The sequence below is a fragment of the Perognathus longimembris genome, chromosome 28 (assembly GCF_023159225.1).
Source record: "Perognathus longimembris pacificus isolate PPM17 chromosome 28, ASM2315922v1, whole genome shotgun sequence".
NCBI lineage: Eukaryota > Metazoa > Chordata > Mammalia > Rodentia > Heteromyidae > Perognathus > Perognathus longimembris.
This window is the reverse complement of record NC_063188.1, coordinates 64,749,892-64,771,616: the sequence shown is the minus strand read 5'-3', so window position 1 is coordinate 64,771,616 and position 21,725 is coordinate 64,749,892. Positions and strand designations below refer to the sequence as shown.

At 38.5% G+C, this 21,725-nt stretch overlaps 1 pseudogene; it reads left to right on the top strand.

Moving 5' to 3' along the window:
- Positions 1-5,773: 5,773 nt before the first annotated feature.
- LOC125343082 lies at positions 5,774-20,933 on the top strand (annotated as a pseudogene).
- The last annotated feature ends 792 nt before the right edge of the window (positions 20,934-21,725 follow it).

Genomic DNA, 21,725 nt, shown 5'->3' with positions numbered 1-21,725 from the left:
CTGAGTGACCAGAGCCAAGACCCTTCCTTTCTCTGGGAGTAAATTTCCCTTATCTTTGTAGATAATTGTTGTGTTGTGTCATTTCAACAATAAAGCATATAATCCAGTTTCTGGATTATAATAGGTGTAGTCAATGTTATTTTCTAGATTTGTGTCCTATGGTAAGAGAACAAGTACCATAACACATTTCTGATTTCTAGATCAGTGTTAGGAACAGTCACCATGATTATAGTGCTTGGAGCATATGGACTGCACCGGATTAGGGAGTGAGGTATATGAAAGAATGAAGGTTATGAGTTATCAGCTTCTGTGGCTAAAGAGTCCAGAGTTGATGCACAAATTAAGCAATTATGGGAAGTCTCTGAAATTCTTGAGTTGTTGTTGTTGATCATCAAGAAGGAGTTCAAGATTATGAAAAACATTTTAATACCCCTCAACCGGGATGGCCAAGCTAAAAGTATTTTCTCCTTTGGGTAATCTGTTAGTCATTTTTCCAGATTACACAAGCATCTGTGAAGGATTAGGTTGCTAAGAAGTATCATTCTCTTAGTCCTGGCATTAAGAGAAAAAAAGGGGAAGGGGAGCTAAGGGGATTCTGACCAGAACATCTTCCCACACAGAAACATTCTCCAGATTTCCTAGGCAAAAAAGCAACTCAATCACTAGTTCTTAGTGTCTGATCAAGGTTCCTTGCCTCGGATAACTTTTCCAATTCAAAAGTTAATGGATCCTTCAAGGGAATGAGAAGAACCTGAGTTTCCCAAGTTTTCCTCACAAGAAACATGCAGCCAACATATGAGTATATATCACTTGGGAACTCTAGTTTAGAAGTATGAGTTTCAAATCAAATAGGGAAATGCTAGAGTCACTTGTCTTCCTAGCTCATTGTGATGGCAGCTACAGATGATATGGCCTATTTAAGGTGCTTAAGCATATCACTCACACAAAGACACTGACTTTATCTGTATTTATTCCTATTCCAAATAAAGCCCACTCTATACTTACAAATATTTACGAATAATATATATATATATATGTATAGCCTTGCACATGTGTACATAAACTGACCCACAAAATCCAAACTTGAGAAGAATCAGATGCCATCCAAGTCAGAACACCCTGGCCTCGGCACTGAACTGCTTAATCTGGAAATGTTTTACATCTTCCAAGTGTAGCTGTGCTGCTTTATCTCATCCTAGCATATTCCAGACATGATGCTTTCCATGTGATGGCAAAAAGGAGGCTCTATTTGGTCTGATGTCTTTGTACTCACTGCTGCTAGCCAACAAGATGCTTCCATGACTGTTGAGGAGCTGAATGCCTGATGCTTAAGCTCATCACCCTAATCCTCGGAGGCAATGTCAGCACAGAACTGCTGTCTGTGAGGATGAATGGTAGTTTGGCCATCATCACTCATGTCCAATGTCCTCGTATAAACAGCACCTGGTAGTTTCTTAGGCCAGCATTTTTTCCTAGAATGTTTTCTCCTTAACCATATCAAGCAGTGCCCTACTGCTGCTCTCTCACTAGAATTGTCTTTCTCCAGATTCTCAATCTCCTTCATTTTTTTGCACCCCCTATATTCATGTGGTGAATACTTACTCCTTTTGGAAACAGAATGATACTCCTCAAACTGTTCTGCATATAATTATGGTAAGCTACATTTTCAGTCACTCCTATATCCTTTGGGAATATTATGACTTTTTCAGGAACTAATTATGCCGGTGCTGCCTAGACCTATTGGACCTCAGTGTTCATAATCTTTGCTGAAAGTTATTTTGTTAGAAGAACATTCTTTTGTGTCAGTCCTGGGGTTGAACTCAAAGCAAGGGCACTGCCACTTTAGCTTTTTTACACAATTCTCTACCACTTGAGCTATATCTACAGTTCCTTTTTCTAATGATGAATTGGACATAAGGGTCTCAAAAACTGTCATGGATGGGCTGGTTTTCAACTGCTATCCTCAGATCTTAGCCTTCTTTTTTTTAATTTACTGATGTACAGAGGGTTTACAGTCACATACTTAAGATAGTGAGTACATTTCCTGTTGATCATATTTCCTCCTTCATTTTTCTCCCACCTTTCCTCCTTCGCAATCTTCCCTCCCAAGTTGTACAGTTAGTTTACAACATATTATATCATAAGTATCACTGCTGCATTGGCTTACCTTTTATCCTTTGTCTCACCACTTTTAATTTTTTTCTTTATTGTCAAGGTGAAGTACAGAGGGGTTACAGTTTCATATGTGAGGCAGTGAGTACATTTCTTATCTAACTTGTTAACTTCTATCTCACTATTTTGATGTTTCCCTTTCCTTCCCTAATTCAGATAAATGTATATACAATAGCCAGGGTACCAAAATCAAATACAGTGACAACAGGTGCTAAATTATAGGGAAAAGATGCAAGAAAATAGAAAAAAAATCACATGGTACATTAAAAATAACAACATCAATTGAAAGCCACTTGTTTCCATATCTTGGAGTTCATTTCACTTAGCACCATCTTATGTTCAATGGTGAAGCAGTGGAAGAACAGCAACAAACTAGGAATATTGATGAGTAGAGGGATGACAGTGGTGATACTAATCTTTTGACCCAATCAGACATCGGACTTCTGGACCTACAATTATACGGGCCAGCTTGCTATAACACCAATCTCTTCCTCTTTGCTTTCTGCAAGCTTTCTTAGGGCTTCACTGTCTAATAGCCATATTCACTCCTCTATACAAGCAACATAGCATAGTAGAAAACAAATATACAAGCCTTATCATCTGGCAGACATGTATTTAATATCAAGCTCAATTGTCTAATAACATTATGACCTTTGTGTAAATCCTTCCATCTATGTAAAAAGGAGAAAATACTTCAAAGTTCTGATGGCTCATGCCCATAATCCTAGATACTCAGTAGGCTGAGGATCAGATCTCAGCCTTCTAAACAGAAAGAATTACAGGTGTGAGCCATGAGCACCCAGCAGGAAGACATTTTTATTCAGCTTTTTTTTTTGCCAGTCCTGGGGCTTGAACTCAGGGCCTGAGCACTGTCCTAGGCTTCGTTTTGCTCAGAGCTAGCACTCTACTGCTTCAGCCACAGCGTCACTTCTGGCTTTTTCTATATACGTGGTGCTGAGGAACCAAACCCAGGGCTCATATGTATGAGGCAAGCACTCTACCACTAGGCCATATTCCCAGCCCCTTAGTCATCTTTTTTTCATAGCACATACTGTTCAACTGGCTTCTTGTGTCCCCTGGGCACTGCATATTCTCTTGGCACAGGTTGGAGTGACACTTGTTTCTGTTTCATTTGTATCTGAGAGTCATTCACCATCACTGGAAGTATGAACTAATCTTGTTCTGCTCTTCCTCCTCCTAGATTCACTGCCTCTATTCTTGCTTGAAGAAGTGACTGTTTTGCTGAAGTTTATGGCACAAACTCTAAGCTTTCTGAGGGCCAAGAAGACTTATTCTCATTTCAAAGGTAGACCTTCTCTTGCACTAGCTATAGAGCTTGATCTATACCTGCAAGTTCTGGGGCTTCTCCAGCAGTTCAGCAAACTCCTTGTGAAAAATTCTAGATTTTCTGCTTTGGTGCTCAGTGTGTTCAATATCTAGCTCAGTGATGTGATTTCTTTTCCCCACATCCTTGGCTTTCTTCTCCTGTTATTTTATGAGGTCTCAGTCTCTAAGCTTATCATTCCTGAAATCTTAGATGTGTGGTTTCCCTTGAGAGTCTCTTTCTTGCTTCGAGATTATTGGGGTCCCTGGTTCAAGCTCCTCATTTCTCATTGAAAAGATCTGTGACCTCTCTGCATCTTTAGGTACAATTAGCTTGCCTAGCATACAGTCTTCATTTGACTACACAGCATGTACTAAGAGCATCTTCCAAGTGGAAAGCTTACTCATAGATATGGCTGAGTTCCCTAGATTGAGCAGTTTGGATTTGAGCCCTTCTGTTTCCCCAGAAGACTCACTGGTAGAACCATAAACTTATGTACTGAACAGTCTGGATAAACTGCCACTGGGCTCCCTTTGGCCTGACTTGAATGGCTGTGTGGTTGTTTCTCAGGGGGACTGTTTGGCAATTGCATTCTTCCTATCATTTTGGTACTTCATGATGATCTCAGATTTTAGGTTGAGTACTGTTCCTCAGCACTAATATCCCATAACTTCACTCATTATATTATGGTGTTAGAAACCTTAAGGAGCTATTAATACAAGTTGATATTTAAGGCCTTTACACAGTAGACTCTTTTCCACATCTCTGAACTCAGTAATCTTTATCTACTTTCCCTGATTTCACTGATTCTGCTTTCCCTAAGGATGTGTCTTTTCCTTCCTTCTACAATCTTCCAATATTCCTTTACTTTTGTGAGGCTAAAAACATCTCTCTGAACTTCTACCTGGTAATTTTTAGTTACAGGATGTCCAGATAATATTTGACACATTCATTTATCTGCTATTGGCCAAAGTTTGTCAATTCCCATGAGCAACATTTTAATGTCATAGGCTAATGACATTTGTAGAACTATTCTTTCTTTTGTAATTCTAGGACTATTTAAAGATTGAAGCTTGGAGACTCTATTGACAAGGAATCTATTTGAACACCTTTATGCTAAAGATGAAGAACAGAAACCCAGAGATAATGTTGTGGTGAAGAGTAAGATTAAAAACTGATCCAAAGTCACACAGATACTATGCTAGAACTCAAGCCTTCTAACTTTCCAACCACTATTATATTCAAAATGACAAATTTGATCCATGTAAGTTCTCAGCCCCTCTTATTTCCTCTAACATTTTCCAGTGCAGCATTATAGTTCATATTATCCCCGCTCTCATCTAACTTAAAAACACCATGAGGCTAGAAAGGTGGTTTAGTGGTAGAGTGCTTGCCTAGCATGCATGAAGTCCTGGGCTCGATTCCTCAGTACCACATACACAGGAAAAGGTGGAAGTGGTGCTGTGGCTCAAGTGGTAGAATGCTAGTCTTAAGCAATGCTTATTTGAGCAAAAGAAGCTCAGGGATAGCCCAGGCCCAGAGTTTAAGCCCCATGATTAGGAAAACACACACACACACACACACACACACACACACACACACACACACACACACACACAAACAATAAACTGGTCCCTTCATTCAAATTTTCCCCTACCCCAGGGGACCTAGCCTTAAGTGGTCAACTTATTCATCTCTTCTATTATAGCTGGCACCCCAAAGTATACCAATACAGCTTAATTGTGGTCCTTGGGTTCCCTCTTCCAGACTTATATGTGAGTATAGTCTGGGCCAATGAAACAAAAGTCAGGAAACTGCCATTTTGAGACAGTTACCCTGAAACTGCCATTTGAAACAGTTATTTTGAAACTGCCATTTTGAAACATTCCCAACCAAGGAAACATCAATCAGGAAAATGCTCTTTTGAAAATGCCATTTTGAAACTGATCTACTGAATTTTTTCCATCACCCCTGGGGCAGGCAACTAACTTCCTGTTACAAATTGGGTTAAGAAGGAAGGGAATGGGAAGAATTCTGAAGTGACAAACCTCTTTTTTACCATACCACACAAAAGCTTAAAAGAGAAAGAAAAACTGACAAGGAAGAATCCTGGGTACCATCTCAAAACCCAGGCCAAAGATGCCAAATGACATAGGGTATCCTGAGCCTTCAAAAGTATTGGAGCACCACCAAAATAATATTATCAGAAAAGCAAGATAGTAGATAGTAGATAAATAAGTAGATAGATAGCTTTGAGCAGCATAATATTTGGGTAAGATGGCTACCCACACCCTACTGTCTTACAAGTTGTTCAACTGGCTCCTTGGAATATCTATGCTGGTGCAGATCACTTCAGTATGAAAAGTGCACTTAAAAATTTCCCCTAGTCAGGCTTCCAGGAAGTATAAAACTTGGCAATAAAATTCAACTGTGGACTGGCTTCAAAGGCCAGAACCAATCACCATAATTAGCTTCACATGGGGATGCAGTAGAGTAGACATTAGTGGGTTAGCAGATATGATTTAGGAAGTGTGCCCTGCAGTAATAACAAGAGAAGTAAAATCATGGGCAGTGTAAAATCTGGAGTGGTGGGAAATGACTTGGCTTAAATAGAATGGCATCTACTGTGGTCCAGATCACAAGGAAGTATTGTTTTGCCATCATATCAAGGAAAGCAAGGGAGATATCCAAAATAAACCCAGAAAATAATTTCCTGGAAACACAATGAATGACTTTTCTGTAATTCCCATTAGAACAATATGTAGAGTGTAAGTGACTTCACAGATCGTAACAGAATGGTCCTGATTTCTTACAAAAGTTAGGGCCCTCTGGTAGTTCTTGCAATTGTGATACAGACAGCAGAGTACATGTGACATACCACCTATGACTATTCCTTCAGTCTGTAGTGCATGGTTTAAAGAGATATGGGAGCAAGCTATGCAGAGTACCTTTACAGACACAGTGTCTACAACCTTTGTGTTGTTTCTATCTGCTGATACAGGAGTGAATGTGCAGAAGTGGTTATTCATGTTGTGCTTACCTTACCAACTGGAGGCCAGCTAATTATCTAGAATTTTACCTATCTGATTCTTTAATTTGAATTATTTGATGAGGTTGGATGTTATATGGATTAAGGTGTGAGATTTCTTAGCTGGGCTGGGTATGCAGTTCATCAGCATCAGTGTATTGAAAGTTTCACGATGTCAGCACTGGGTAGAAACAAGAAAACAAACATTGATATGTACAATGAATAAAAGCAAGACACTAAAAAAGTAAAGTTCAAAAAGCAGATAAAGGCTGAGCACCAGTGGCTCACACCTGTAAATGCTAACTACTCAAGAGGCTGAGATCTAAGGATCACAGTTCAAAGCTAGTGGTGCTGTGGCTCAAGTGGTATAGTGCTATTCTTGAGCTTCAGAAGTCAGGGACAGTGCCAAGGCCCAGAGTTAAAGCCACATGATCAAAAAAAGGTAAAAATTATAGTTGCCACTACATAAGCACAGCAGAAATTGGCTTTTGCAAAACTATATAGAATAAGCTTGATATTTAAGATATGATGCAAATAAAATTGAGAGGAAAAAAAGAATAAAATAAAAAAGTGACTATAGCTGGGTACCAGTGGCTTACACCTGTAATCCTAGGTACTTGGGAGGTTGAAATCTGAGGACCATGGCTCAATAAACTACATCAGACTCTTATCTCCAATGAACTATTCAAAAAAGCTGGAAGTGGCACTGTGGCTCAAGTGGTAGAGTGTAAGAAGTTCAGGGAGAACACCTAAGGCCAGACTATAAAATTAAACATAACAAGACAAAGCCAGAAAAAGGTACAAGAAAAAAAAATTAAATGAAGAAAAGAAAATTTATCTGGTTACCAGTGACTCATAACTGTAAGACTAGTTAATAAGGAGGTTGATATCTGAAGGTCACAGAAAAGTCTGCTAGCGTGTTATCTCCAACTAACCACCAAAAATCAATTGTAGAACTATGGCTCAATGATTTAGCACTAGTTGAGTGAAAAGGGTAAGGTACAGCACCATGACTCTGAGTTCAAGCGACAGTACTAACACAAAAACAAAGAACAAAATTAAAATCTGACCATTAAGAAGATGAATAAAGAAGAATACACACACATACACAGCAACAAATACATAAAAGACATTTACAAAAATGAGAATGTTACCTCCAATGTTGTGGATAATTATGTAGGCAAGAGTGGATGCTCCCTATCTATGCTGAGTAGTAGTCCTTTCCCATATCTTATTAATCTGTACACCCTTAGAGGAAGTAAAAGCTATAGGTTATTCACCTCTTCCTTCCTACTTGAGTGTTGCTTGCCAGGTGACCAGAGGAATAAGTTTAGGACTAAAGCCAATTGGATAAGTCAGGTGCCCTGCTAACTACTATGAGATATCGAGGAACACAAAGTTCCCCTAGTAGGAATTCACTCCAGGGATATTTGCTCAATGCTCTCCAGGGCTGGGTTCATGCCAGGCAATGCACTGTGTGTCAGTCTCTTGTGAATTTATGAATCTCACTTATAAGAGAGTGGGACAACTATCTTCACTGGGAGTGGGGTGGAGAGGTACTGTAGGTCCCATACAATTAACTGCCCCAAATCTGGCATTCTGAGTTTAGTTCTGGCCTGTAATCACTAATGCCTTCTTAATCTATCAGTTTCTCCAGCTGTTCACATGAGCTTCGAGTCTTATAGTGGACTCAGATTGTTCTTTCACTGTGTCATTAACCAGTCACCTCTTAATAATATAGAGGTATTAGTAGGATTATTTCAGAGGTGTTCTTCCACAGATAAATTGGGTCTTAAGGTAAAAGCCTACTAATATAGTGAGCAATATTTCCTGCAGGTTCCCAAAGGCAGGAAAATGCAGAGGCTTTGGTTTCCCAAACCAAAACACAAGTATGGAAAACTCAAGTATGATCTTTTAAAGGTGATTTCTCATTTCAGCATAATGATTATATGTTGGGAAGTACACGGGATTTTTCTAGCATCAGTCTGCTATGCAGATTACAGAGCAGCTGTGTCCAGAAATGTCCTTTGGTACTGTGATGGTATCTGTGCTAGCTATTTTTCCCAACTCCTCCCTTTTCACTATCCCAAGTCTCCATACACTGATGAATGAGATTCAGTTTCTCATTCTCCATTCCATTTCCAAGAGTCTCTGTTTTCCTCAATTCCCTGCCCACTATCAGAGTCCAACACTTCAATGACTAACTGCTAACTGAGCTTTTGTAGAATTATGCAATTTGTTTTTTCACTTAGGCTTCGAAGACAACTATGAAGATATAGTAGCAAAAATGGCCCTCAACAGAATATTTATTTTAAAAAGGTACAAATGCATAGACACATATGTAATCTCCCAGATATATTAATCAATTAAATGTTTTTAGGTTACTTATGTATTGATTTATGCCAAATATAGATATATGGAATTGAAACTGACAATTTGCACTTGACTTGGTATTATTTTCCATGGATAACCATTATGCAATACTTATAAAGGAACACACAAATGTACTTGATAATTCAGTCACTAATGATAATTACAGAAATTTGTGATGAAAAGGAAAGTCAGTAAAATGACAAACCTACAGCTAGCATTACACTTATTGGTGAAAAGTTGAAGCTATTTTCTTTAAAATCAGAAGCAAGACGAGGATGTCCACTCTCTCCACTCTTCTTCAACGTAGTACTAAAATTCCTAGCCAAAGCAATAGAGCAAGAGTCAAATATGAAGGGGATCCAAATAGGGAAGGATGAAACTCTCTCTCTCTCTTTGCAGATGACATGATCCTGCATTTAAAGAAACCCATAGACTCTACTCCTCTTGAGCTGATCCAAAGCTTTGACAAAGTAGCAGGATATAAATTAAATCCTCAAAAATCAATGACTTTACTGTATGCCAACAACACGAAGAGTGATGCACAAATCAGGAAAACAACTCCTTTTGCAATAGCCCCCCAAGAACATAAACTACTTAGTAATAACCTTAACCAAAGAAGTGAAAGAACTTTATGATGAGAAATTTAAAAGCCTGCAAAAGGAAATTAAAACATAACTAAGGAAACAGAAAAGCCTCCCATGTTTCTGGATTGGGAGGATTAACATTGTGAAAAGGGCAACGTTGTCAAAGGCTATGTACAAATTCAATGGAATATCCATAAGTATCCAAACACCATTCTTTAATGAAATAGAGGAAGCAATCCAAAAATTCATATGGAACAATAAAAGACCCCGAATTGCAAAGACAATCCTAAGCAGAAAGAACAGTGCTGGAGGAATATCAGTGCCAAACTTCAAGCTGTGTTACAAAGCTATAGTAATAAAAACAACTTGGTATTGGCACAAGAACAGGCCTTAGGAGCAATGGAACAGAACTGAAGACCCAGAAATGAACCTGCAGACCTATGGCTACTTAATCTTTGATAACGGTGCTAAAAAATAGAATGGAAGAAAGACAACCTTTTCAACAAATGGTGCTGGCAAAACTGGATCAACACCTGTAACAAACCGAAATTAGATCCTTATAGATCACCTTGCATCAGAATCAATTCCAAATGGATCAAAGACCTTCAGGTAAAATAAGATACCCTGAAAACATTGCAAGGAGGAATAGGAGAAACACTTGGGTTCCTTGGCACAGCACAAAACTTGCTTTTTTGGTTTTCAATGCTTTAATTGATTTAAAATATATTTCCTAGTTTAAGTATCTTTTTATTCCTTTTTTTTCCTTTATTGCCAAAGTGAATTACAGAGGCATTACAGTTTCATATGTAAAGCAGTGAGTACATTTCTAGTTCAACTTGTTGCCCCCTCCCTCATTTTTCCCCTACCTCCCATCTCACCTCCCCCCCATGAGATGTACAGTTGGTTTACACCAAATGGTTTTGTAAGTGTTGCTTTTGGAATCTTTGGCTTTTTATCCTTTGTCTTTTGATTTTGGTTTTCCCTTCCCTAGTTCTAATAAATGTATATACAGTATCCAGGGTATTAACATCAGATATAGTGATAGCAGGGGTGAAACCACAGGAAGGGAATACAAGAGAAAGAAAAGGGTACTAGTTCACATGGCATGTTGAAAATAATTACAACAATGGTATAACACTTGTTTCCAGAACGTGGAATTTATTTCACTTAGCAACATCTAATGTGTTCATATAGGCATAGATATTGGGCTATTGTGATCTTCTGCTATGACTAGCCTAAACATGTACTAATTATTTCCTATGAGGGAAACCATAGAGTCCTTGTTTTTTGGGTCTGTCTCAACTCAGTATAAATTTTTTCCAAGGCCTTCCATTTCCTTACAAATGGGGAAATGTCATTCTTTCTGATAGAGGCATGGAATTCCATTGTGTATATGTAACACATTTTCCTGATCCATTCATCTACTGAGGGGCATCTGGGTTGATTACATATTTTAGCTATGACAAATTGTGCTGAGATGAACATTGTTGTGCTGGTGGCTTTAGAGTGGTCTTGCTTGTAATCTTTTGGGTAGATGCCCAAAAGTGGGGCTGCTGCGTCATAGGGAAGCTCTATGTTTAGCCTTCATAGGACCCTCCATACTGCTTTCCAGAGTGGTAATAGAGGCCCAGGAACACAGCAAGTCAAGAAAGGTTAAACAAAATGGGATTACATCAAACTGCAGAGCTTATCCACACAAAGGGCATAGCTTGCAAGTTAAATAGAAAGCCCACGGATTGGGAGAAGATCTTTACTGGCCATACAACAGACAAAGGCCATATTTCTAAAATATATGTAGAACTCAAAAAATTAAATTCCATCAAATCAAATCCTCAAAGAAACAACTGCCCCCTCAATAAATGGGCTAAAGACCTAAAATGAAAATTCTCTGGAAAGGAAATGAGAATGGCCAAGAGACACATGAGGAAGTGTTAAACATCACTGGCCATAAAAGATGCAAATCAAAACAACACGGGGATTCCACTTCACCCCAGTAAGAATGTCCATTATCAAGAAAACCAGTAATAACAGATGCTGGAGGGGATGTGGCCAAAAGGGAACCCTACTACACTGTTGGTGACATTGTAAACTTGTTCAACCACTCTGGAAAGCTGTATTGAGGTTCCTCAAAAGGCTAAACATAGAGCTCCCCTATAACCCAGCAGTGCCACTTTTGGGCATTTACCCAAAAGATTACAAGCAAGACCACACCAAAGCCACCAGCACAACTATGTTCATCGCAGCACAGCTTGTCATCACTAAAATATGGAACCAACCAAGATGCTCCTTAGTAGACATGTGGATCAAGAAAATGTGGTACATATACACAATAGAACACTATGCCTCTATCAGAAAGAATAACATTGCCCCATTCATAAGGAAATGGAAGGACTTGGAAAAAAATCATACTAAGTGAAGTGATCTAGACCCAAATAAACATAGACTACGGTTCATGTCTAGGATAGTCCTAAACAGAAGACTAAAATAGCTCAATAGCTATGTCCAGATGAATACAAAAGATAATGCTAATTGAAATGCACCCCAAGTTATGGAAACAAGTGGTTTATCATTGTTGTTATTTTTAACATACCGTGTAAAATTATGCCCTTTTTATTCTGTCTTTCTTTCCTGTGGTCTTACCCCCAATATCACTGTAACTGATTTTACTACCATGGATGTTCTACATACATGCATTGGATCTAGGGAAGGGAAAGGGAATACCAAAATCAAAAGACAAAGGATAAAAAGACAAACCAATGCAATAGCAATTCTTATAATACTATATAGTAAAACCAACTGTACAACTCATGGGGGGGAGGGAAATGAGAAGGGGGAGGTTTTGGGGTTCAGCTTTGGCCTTGAGGGGGAAGGGCATTGAGAGCGCTCCCGAGATGCTGCCCTTCCTCCAGCCCTGGGGAATGCGGAAGCAGGCCACAATTCTCTGGGTCCGGAACCAGAAGAACTGGCTTTGCAACCAGCCCCCAACTTTCTCGCCAGCCCATGTGCCCCCCAGTCTCGTGGGCTTTCGCCTCTGGGGTGGCGCTATCCAAGTGACGTTAGCTCATGAGGGGGTCCTATGACAAGCTCGCCAGCCTATCGCCAGCTCTCTGGTCGATGACCCCTTTTCTCGTTGCCATCTACTATATCAGCTGCTAGCCCCTCCCTTATTAAATCAGATTTGCTCTTGAAGCGTCTCCAAGATCTGCGTATGCCCGGCTTTCTTTACGGGTAAGAAGGGAGGTAAAGCGATCTCGTACGGCCTCGTGCACCTGAGGTCTTTCCTGAGCCCCCCACTCCACTCTGGCCTAACCTGCGGGTCGGGTGACCAGGGGAGAGGGGGAGAAAGGGAGCGGTTAGAGGAGAGCAGAGCCTGAACTCCCGCGCCAGGGGAGGCAACCCGAGCCCAGCAGGGAGGGGGGGAAATGAGGGAAGAGGTAACAAGTTGGATGAAAAATGTACTTATTGTCTTATGTTTGAAACTGCAACCCATCTGTACATCACTTTTACAATAAAGAAATGAAAAAAGAGAAATGTACTTTTTACCTAACTTATGTAAATGTAACTCCTCTGTACATCACATTTATAATAAGTTTTTTTAAAAAAAATAAGAAAACACTCCAAAGCCAAAAAAGAAAAGAAAAAAGAAAACACCAAATAATAAAACACATGGGACAAGAATTCAGTGTATGCTATCATTAGTCCTTGTCCCCGCCTTAATAAATCAGATTGCTCTTGAAGCTTCTCCGAGAAAAAAAAAAAGAATTCAGTGTAGGGGATGGGAATATGACCTAGTGGCAAGAGTGCTTGCCTTGTATACGTAAAGCCCTGGGTTCAATTCCTCAGTACCACATATACAGAAAAGGCAAGTAGTGGCGCTGTGGCTCAAGTGGCAGAGTGCTAGCCTTGAGCAAAAACAAGCCAGGGACAGTGCTCAGGCCCTGAGTCCAAGCCCCAGGACTGGCAAAAAAAAATTCAATGTATACCACAAAAATTAAGAAAAACAAGAGAAACGTAGGTTGAATGGGTGTGAATATGTTGAATGCATGACAAGAACAAGATGCACTGTATATATGGGTTGCTTTGTTAAATTACCAAAAATTCAACATATATCCTACATAATTGAAAAAAGTAAGGGAAGGAGTGGGTTGAGAAAGATGGGTGAGAATACTGAAAAGGGTGACATTGACCAAGAAGCTCTATATCCATGAACGACTTTGTTGAATGCAATTCCTTTTTAGAAATACTTAAAGAAATAAGGATTTTTAAAAGGGCTGAGAATATAGCCTGGTTGTAGAGTGCTTGCCTCATATACATGAAGCCCTGGGTTCGATACCTCAGCAACACATAATAGAAAAAGCCAGAAGTGATGCTGTGGCTCAACTTGTAGAGTGCTAACCTTGAGCATAAAGAAGCCAAGGCCAGTGCCCAAGTGTTGAGTTCCAGCCCCAGGAGTGGCAAAAAATAAGAACAATCTAAAAAAAGTAAAACACACACACAATGACTACAATCATGTTGATTTTATATAAATAAATAAGCATAATAAAGCAATTAACGGAGTCAAGAGCAAGAATCACATAATCACTCAATGGATGCAGAAAAATTCTTTGACAATATCAAATATACTTTTTTTATTAAAAACTCTGAAGAAGGTTGGAGAAGAAGGGAAATTCCTAAACATAATAAAGGCTGTTTATATTACACTTAGCGCCAACATTCTAAAAGGAGTAAAACTAAAACAATTCCCTCTTAAATCAGGAACAAGACAGGGATATCCACTCTCTCTATTTCTTTTCAGCCCAATTCTGAATTCCTAGCCCGAACAATAAAACAGTAGCATAAGGCACAAAAGGGATCAAAGTAGTAAAAGAAGATGCCAAACTATTTTAATTTGCATATGATTTGATCTTAAAACTAAAGGATCCTCCAGACTCTACCCCCAGGCTCCTAGAGCTGATCAATAATTTTGACAATATGGGAGGATATAAAATTAACCCAGAAATCAGTTGGTTTTCAGTATACCAACAATGAACAAATAGAAAGGGAAATGATAAAAAAAAATTATATTTTCATTCACCTAAAAATAAAGCTCCTAGGAATAAATTTAAACAAGGATGTGAAGAACCTCAATAGTAAAACCTGTAAAACTTTGAAGAAGAAAACTATAAAAGACACTAAGAAGTGGAAAGACCTTCCACTTTCAGGTATTGACAGAATTTGTACTGTGAAAGTGTCCATACTGCCAATAGTCATCTATAATTCCAATGCAATACCATCAAAATCCATATGACATCCTTCACCAAGATAGTGAAAGTAATCTAACAATTCCCATAGAACCACAAAAGGCCCCAAATAACCAAAGCAAATGTAGGCAAAAAATCATTGGTAGAAATATCACAATTTCAGACCTAAAATTTACTACAGAGCTACACTAACTAAGGCAATTGTAACTGGCACAAAAAATAGATTTGAAGATCAATCAAATAGACTAGAAGACTCAGAAATTGATGTATATACTTAGAGCCATCTGACGTTTGAAAAGGAAGCTAAAAATATATGTTGAAAAAAAGACAGCCTCTTCAACAAATGGTTTTGGGAAAACTAGACATCCTTATATACAAGAATAAAATTGGACCTTGAAATAATATAAAATCAAAATGGATCAAATACCTTAGTGTTTGGCCTGAAACCATGAAGCTACTACAGGAAGAAGTAGGAGAAACATTCAATTTATTTTCATAGATAGGAAAGTTTTGAGTATAGTTCCAGGAGTTAAGAAAAATTGGAGACTCAATAAATGGGATTGCCTCTAACTAAAAAAAAATCTGTGCGGTAAAGGACATAGTTACTGAGGTAAAAGACAGACTACAGATGGGAGAAAATATTTACCAGCTTTACATTCAATAAGAGCCTACCATTTAGAATATACAAGGAGCTAAAGAAACTACCCCACCCAAACAAACAACAAATCAATTAACAACTGGATAAAGGGGTCAAATAGAGACTTTTCGGAGGAGGAGGAGGAGGAGGAGAAGGAGGAGGAGGAGGAGGAGGAGGAGGAGGAGGAGGAGGAGGAGGAATGGCCAATAAATACATGAGGAAATTCTCACCAACTATAAAGTAAATGCAGATCAACACATTAAGATTCTCACAGCAGGATGACTGGACAGCATCAACAATTTGAACAATAACAAATGCTGGTGGAGATGTGGAATAAAAGAAATCTTGTTACAGTTTTGGTAGGAATGTAAGCTAATCCAACCACTCTGGAAGATGATTTGGAAATTCTTCAAAAAAGTATATCTAGAACTGCCCTGTGATCAGCAGTGCCACTCTTCAGAATATACCCAGAGCATTAAAAGTCAGGATATGGTATAGACACTGGCACATCAATGTTTGTTGCTGCACTATTTACAATTATCAAATCATGGTAATAGCCCAAATGACCTACAGTGGATAAGAAGACCAAGGAAATTTGGTACACATATACAATAACATTTTATTCATCTATCAGAAAGAATAATATTATGTCATTTGCAGGAACATTGATATATAAAATATGGCTTACCAAAAACTAGAATATTATTCAGCAATAAGATGTAAGTAACCTCTCTGTAAATCAGTTTGGTAATAAAAATTTGAAAAAAATAAAAAAATAAAAATAAAAATAAAAAAGATGTAATGTAATACACATGCACACTATAACATAGATAAACCTTGAAGACATTATGCTAAGTAAGAGGGTGGAGGTACAAAAGGGAATATGCATATATAATTAATGTAATGTGAGCTATCCATGGTATGCATAATCCATATATAGACACAATGTATATTAATTTTTCCTAGGGGTAGGAGGTGAGGGAATTGGAAGTAACACTAATGAGTTTAGAGTTTCTTTTGGGAATAACTAATGTGTTCTGGAATTGTTTTGTTGCACAATACAATTATGTTGCATAATAATTATGTTGCATAACAACTTAATAAATATGTTAAAATTCAATAAAATTTTAACCTGAAGTGGTGAATTTTATCATAAGTTAATGTCATATCAATAAAAAACTACAAGGACAAATGTGAGCATACCTCCCTCCTTGAACAAATTGATTGGCTGATTCTTCAGGCTCATGTAAAAATACTTTGTAATGGATAATAGGTTCAAATGCCCAAGGTAAAACCATAAAATTCCTACAAAAATAAACAAAACATAAAAGGAAAACCTTAGTGACTTTGACAAAATAATTTAAAATAGAATATAGAAAATATAAGAGAAATATTAACACCTAGGAGATGTCAATGGGATCAAACCTATAATCCTAGGCACTCAGGAGGCTGAGATCTAGAGGATTGCAGTTGAGGCCAGTGTAAGCAATGGCATTCACTTAATTCCATCTCCAAAATAATTAGGAAAAACTTGACTGCAGGCTTGGCTTAAATAGTAGAATACCAACCAAGCAAGCACAAGGCTATGAGTTTCACCACCACCCCACCAAAACAGAGAAATATTAATAAACTGGATTTCATACGAATGAATATATATATATATATATATATATATATAGAGAGAGAGAGAGAGAGAGAGAGAGAGACTGGGAGAATGTATTTGCAAGCCCTAAATGAAGAAGATCATAGGTTTAGAATATCAGAATAAATTTTCCATCTCAAAGAATGACAAGTCAACAAAATTAACAATGTGATTCACACAAATAACTTCAACAAGGAAAATTTCCTAATTCCAAATAAACATGTGAAAATATGTCCTAGGTCTTTAGTCATTAAATAAATTCAAATTGAAATTATAACAGAGAGAGATTAAAATGGTGGGTTGCTGACAGGACCACTTCCTTCCCAGTGTCTTTGTACACCAGAAACAAAATCTCAAAAATGTGATCGCAATGAAAGGCAGGCAAATTAGTACTCCAGTGGATAGTAGCACAAAGAGAGAGGTAGCTAAAAAGTACAAACCACTAGACACTAAATCTCTAAAAGAAATGAAGACGAAATCTTGGGCAAAGGGTACCAGAAACACTGTGTGGATTGACTCTATCCCATGACCTTCCCAGCAAAGAGCCCAGTATCATTATTTCTATCCTTGTTCTGCTTCTGGCAAGAGCTACCCACACAGTCAAAACTGAACAAAATATTGGCACAGAGGGCTAAGGACAGGTTAGCAAGTCATATTTGAGTCATTACTCAGTTTTTGACTGGTGTCTGCCCTGCTGCAGCAGAAAGGTCAGCAAGGAAGCTTGCAAGTGGGGCAGATATTTTCAGGTCCTTAGGGCAATTACATAGGCCAGTGCATGCACTGATGCATGTACTCATTCCCCAGAGCAAACTCTCAGCTTAGCAGGCTGATTAAAGGCTCCTATACCCAACAATTGAACAAAGATACACAAAACTCTCCTCTACCCAGGATTACTCCCTGAGGACCATGGCCCTGCCTAGTGTGCAAACATGAATGAATCTGATGACTAAGAAAAAATTTTGCCAATGAGCTAATTATGAGACATACACATGGCCCCTTAACTATGGGTGGTTGAAGGCACTCCTGGATCACCAAGATCAAATTCCCTACCCCAAGACAAGGAAACTTCCACTTGAGCCCAACGTCTAATATCGGTATTGATAGTCAATACAAAGTCTAGAGTCTGATATTTAGGATCTGAAACTTTACACCAAGGAAAAAGAAAGATGCAAGAAGACCCCTTCTAGAACATAACATCTGGTAACAAGAGCTACTCACTCTCCTCTGGAAGCCAACATGAAAATGGGAAACTTCACCATGGAAAAGCAATAGCATCCACCTGATTCTCTGAGTAGGGCAGAGCCTGGGATTTTAGAGTGGTCAATAGCTTTCTGACCCACTTGATATACTCTGAAATTATCCCCTCATACATGTTCCCTAATGTGATACTATATGTTTGAAATAGCCTTATTGCACCCTAGAAGAGCATACCAACTCTAAGGAAAATAGAACACCACACCCAAGTTGCAAATGGTCAATCCAGGCCTCTAAGAAAACAGGTAAGTATCAAGAAAAGAGATCTGAAGTCAAAAGACAGGAACAGAGATTGGAGGAAAATATCCATTCTGCTGATAGAACTAAGGAAAATATATCCTTCTCTTCAATATGGAAGAAATGCTTTCTTTTTCCCAATATTTTTTATTATTTTATCTCTTCTCTATATTATATTTATTTCTACGTTTTCTTTTCTTATCTCCCATCTATAAACCACTCAATAATTGGTTTAGCGTAACTCCTTTTTGATATTCTTAACTTTCTTAGCCCTTTCCAATCTCTGATGATATACCATTCTACATAACAATTGAACTATATTCCTATACAGTAGCATGTTTTTTTACCTGCAACCTCACATTCCGTTTTTCTTCATCTCATCTTCTTCCTTCCTTATTTCTTCCACTTTCTCTTTATTCTCTTTAATTCTCCCCCTTCATCCTCTTTATTCTTATAATGGAATTCTTAACTCCTGTACAAATAAGTTTTATTTCTCTCTGTACAGGACCATAAAAAATGCTAGTCCCTTCTTGAGGGATTTGATCAGTTGCATGATCTTTGTAATAGTATACTACTCTATGTAAATAAATGGCTTGATATTGAATGGATGAGTTTGTTTTTGCTGAGTCATAGCCCAGGTCAATAGTAAGAAATGAGACATCAATGTTGCCTCTACTTAACTGGGCCAGATCATAAAGAATAAATCAATAGAAAGTTTTCAAGTGATTAAAACCCAAGTCATAAGTTGACTTCAAATGAACAAATCTCAAGTGCCGAGCACAAAATCACTAAAAAGAAAGGTACTAGGATACCTCAAAACATAAACAATCACACAGTAAATGATCTGAATGATAGCAAGGGGATCAAATAACAATTTTTTGGTTTAGAAGAATGCTAAATGAGATGCAAGAGAGACATCTAAATAAAATCAAAGGAAATACAAGTAAACAGCTAAAGGAATTCAAGGAGAATTCTAATAAGCAACTAAATAAACTCAAGAAAAGATGAAAATAAAGCGCTAAATGACCTCAAACAAAATATAAAAACCAGCTAAATGAGATAAGGAAGTCAAAGCAAAGCACAAAAAAGTCAATAAAAATAGAAATCCTGAGGGGAAAAAACATTAAATTGTAACTCTAAAAATGATATGTCTTATATGTGTGTATGTGTGTGTATGAGTGTGTGTGTGTGTGTTTGTATTCTTCAGCAGAGTTGATCAAATGAAAGAGCTAACATTTGGGCTTAAAGATATAATAGAAAATATTATATAGTAAAATAAAAATATTTCTACATGTAATAGAAAATTATAAAGAAAAAAGAAGCATGAGAGGAATATAAAAGGTCAAACGGTTTGAACAGATGAAGACGGAACCTGAGCCGGACGCGGGTAGGGGATGCGGTTCTGCTGAGAGCCGAAGATGGCAGTGAACATATATATTCAACGTCAGTAACCAGTGATAACCTAAGTCGACATGAAATGCTGGCCTGGATCAATGACTCTCTACAGTTGAATCTGACAAAGATTGAACAGTTGTGCTCAGGTGCTGCCTATTGTCAGTTTATGGACATGCTATTCCCTGGCTCTATTGCCTTGAAGAAAGTGAAATTCCAAGCTAAGCTATAACATGAATATATCCAGAACTTCAAAATACTACAAGTAGGCTTTAAGAGAATGGGTATTGACAAAATAATTCCTGTGGATAAATTAGTAAAAGGAAAGTTTCAGGACAACTTTGAATTTGTTCAGTGGTTCAAGAATTTTTTTTTTTTTTTTTTTGCCAGTCCTGGGCCTTGGACTCAGGGCCTGAGCACTGTCCCTGGCTTCTTCCCGCTCAAGGCTAGCACTCTGCCACTTGAGCCACAGCGCCGCTTCTTGCCGTTTTCTGTATATGTGGTGCTGGGGAATCGAACCTAGGGCCTCGTGTATCCGAGGCAGGCACTCTTGCCACTAGGCTATATCCCCAGCCCCTCAAGAAATTTTTTGATGCGAACTATGATGGAAAAGACTATGACCCCGTAGCTGCCAGACACGGTCAAGAAACCGCAGTGGCTCCCACCCTTGTTGCTCCAGCTCTGAATAAACCCAAGAAACCTCTTGGCTCTAGTGGTGTAGCTCCACCGAGGCCCATTGCAACACAGAGAACTACTGCGACTCCTAAGGCTGGCCCAGGGTGGTGCGAAAGAATCCTGGTGTGGGCAACGGGGATGATGAAGCAGCCAAATTGATGCAGCAGGTCAAATTATTGAAACTTACTGTGGAATATTTGGAGAAAGAGAGATTTCTACTTTGGAAAGCTAAGGATCATTGAACTGATTTGCCAGGAGAATGAGGGGGAAAATGACCCTGTATTGCAGAGGATTGTAGACATTCTCTATGTCATAGATGAAGGCTTTGAGATACCTGATGAAGGGGGCCCGCAGGAAGAGCAAGAAGAGTATTAACAGCCTAGACCAGCAGATCAACATTGAATTCTTCACTCCGAAATCACGTGCTTAACTGTAAAATACTCCCTTTTATTATTCCTAGAGGATTTACTGGTTTCTTTTCATAAGCAAAAAGTACCTCTTCCTAAAAGTGCACTTTGCAGAAGTTTCACTCCTTTTCCAATAAGTTAGGAGCTTATTGCAGAAGCAGAATTAACATCTAGTTGGTTCACCTGGGAACAGAGAGGCTGACCATGGGGCTCAGCCTGTGGACACTGGTCACAATGATTGCTTAAGAAGGTGTTTGATGTAACACTGAGGTGGCAGCCTCAGTAGAGACATGTAAAGACTGAATTGAATTTTAAGCTAATGTGAAATCCTGGCAAAGAACGTTTTAATAAATAAATGCCTTAAGAGTATTTAAAATATGCTTCCATATTTCAAAATAGAAAATGAACATGACAGGAGATATCATGTGTCTGACTTTGTGTCTGGGAAGGGGGGGCCAGACTTTGGGACCTTTGGAGCCTGCTGTCTCAGGCCTTACAGGGCTGCTTGGATCCTCACAGGCCATATCTTTGGCCCCAAAGTGAAGTCTAAAAAATTGCTCTGTAAGGCCATTTGGTGCCATCGGCCAGACATACTTGCTATAAGCAAGTGGCATAGCTGCCTGGGTGAGTAGTTTGTTTCAATCCTGAGGTGGTTTGAGGTGAAGACCTAGATTTTCATTGATCAGTCCTCTGATTTTTTTCCAATTATCCTTGAAATAGCTTTGTATTGTGTTTTTTTGGGAAATGAGATATGCCCAGT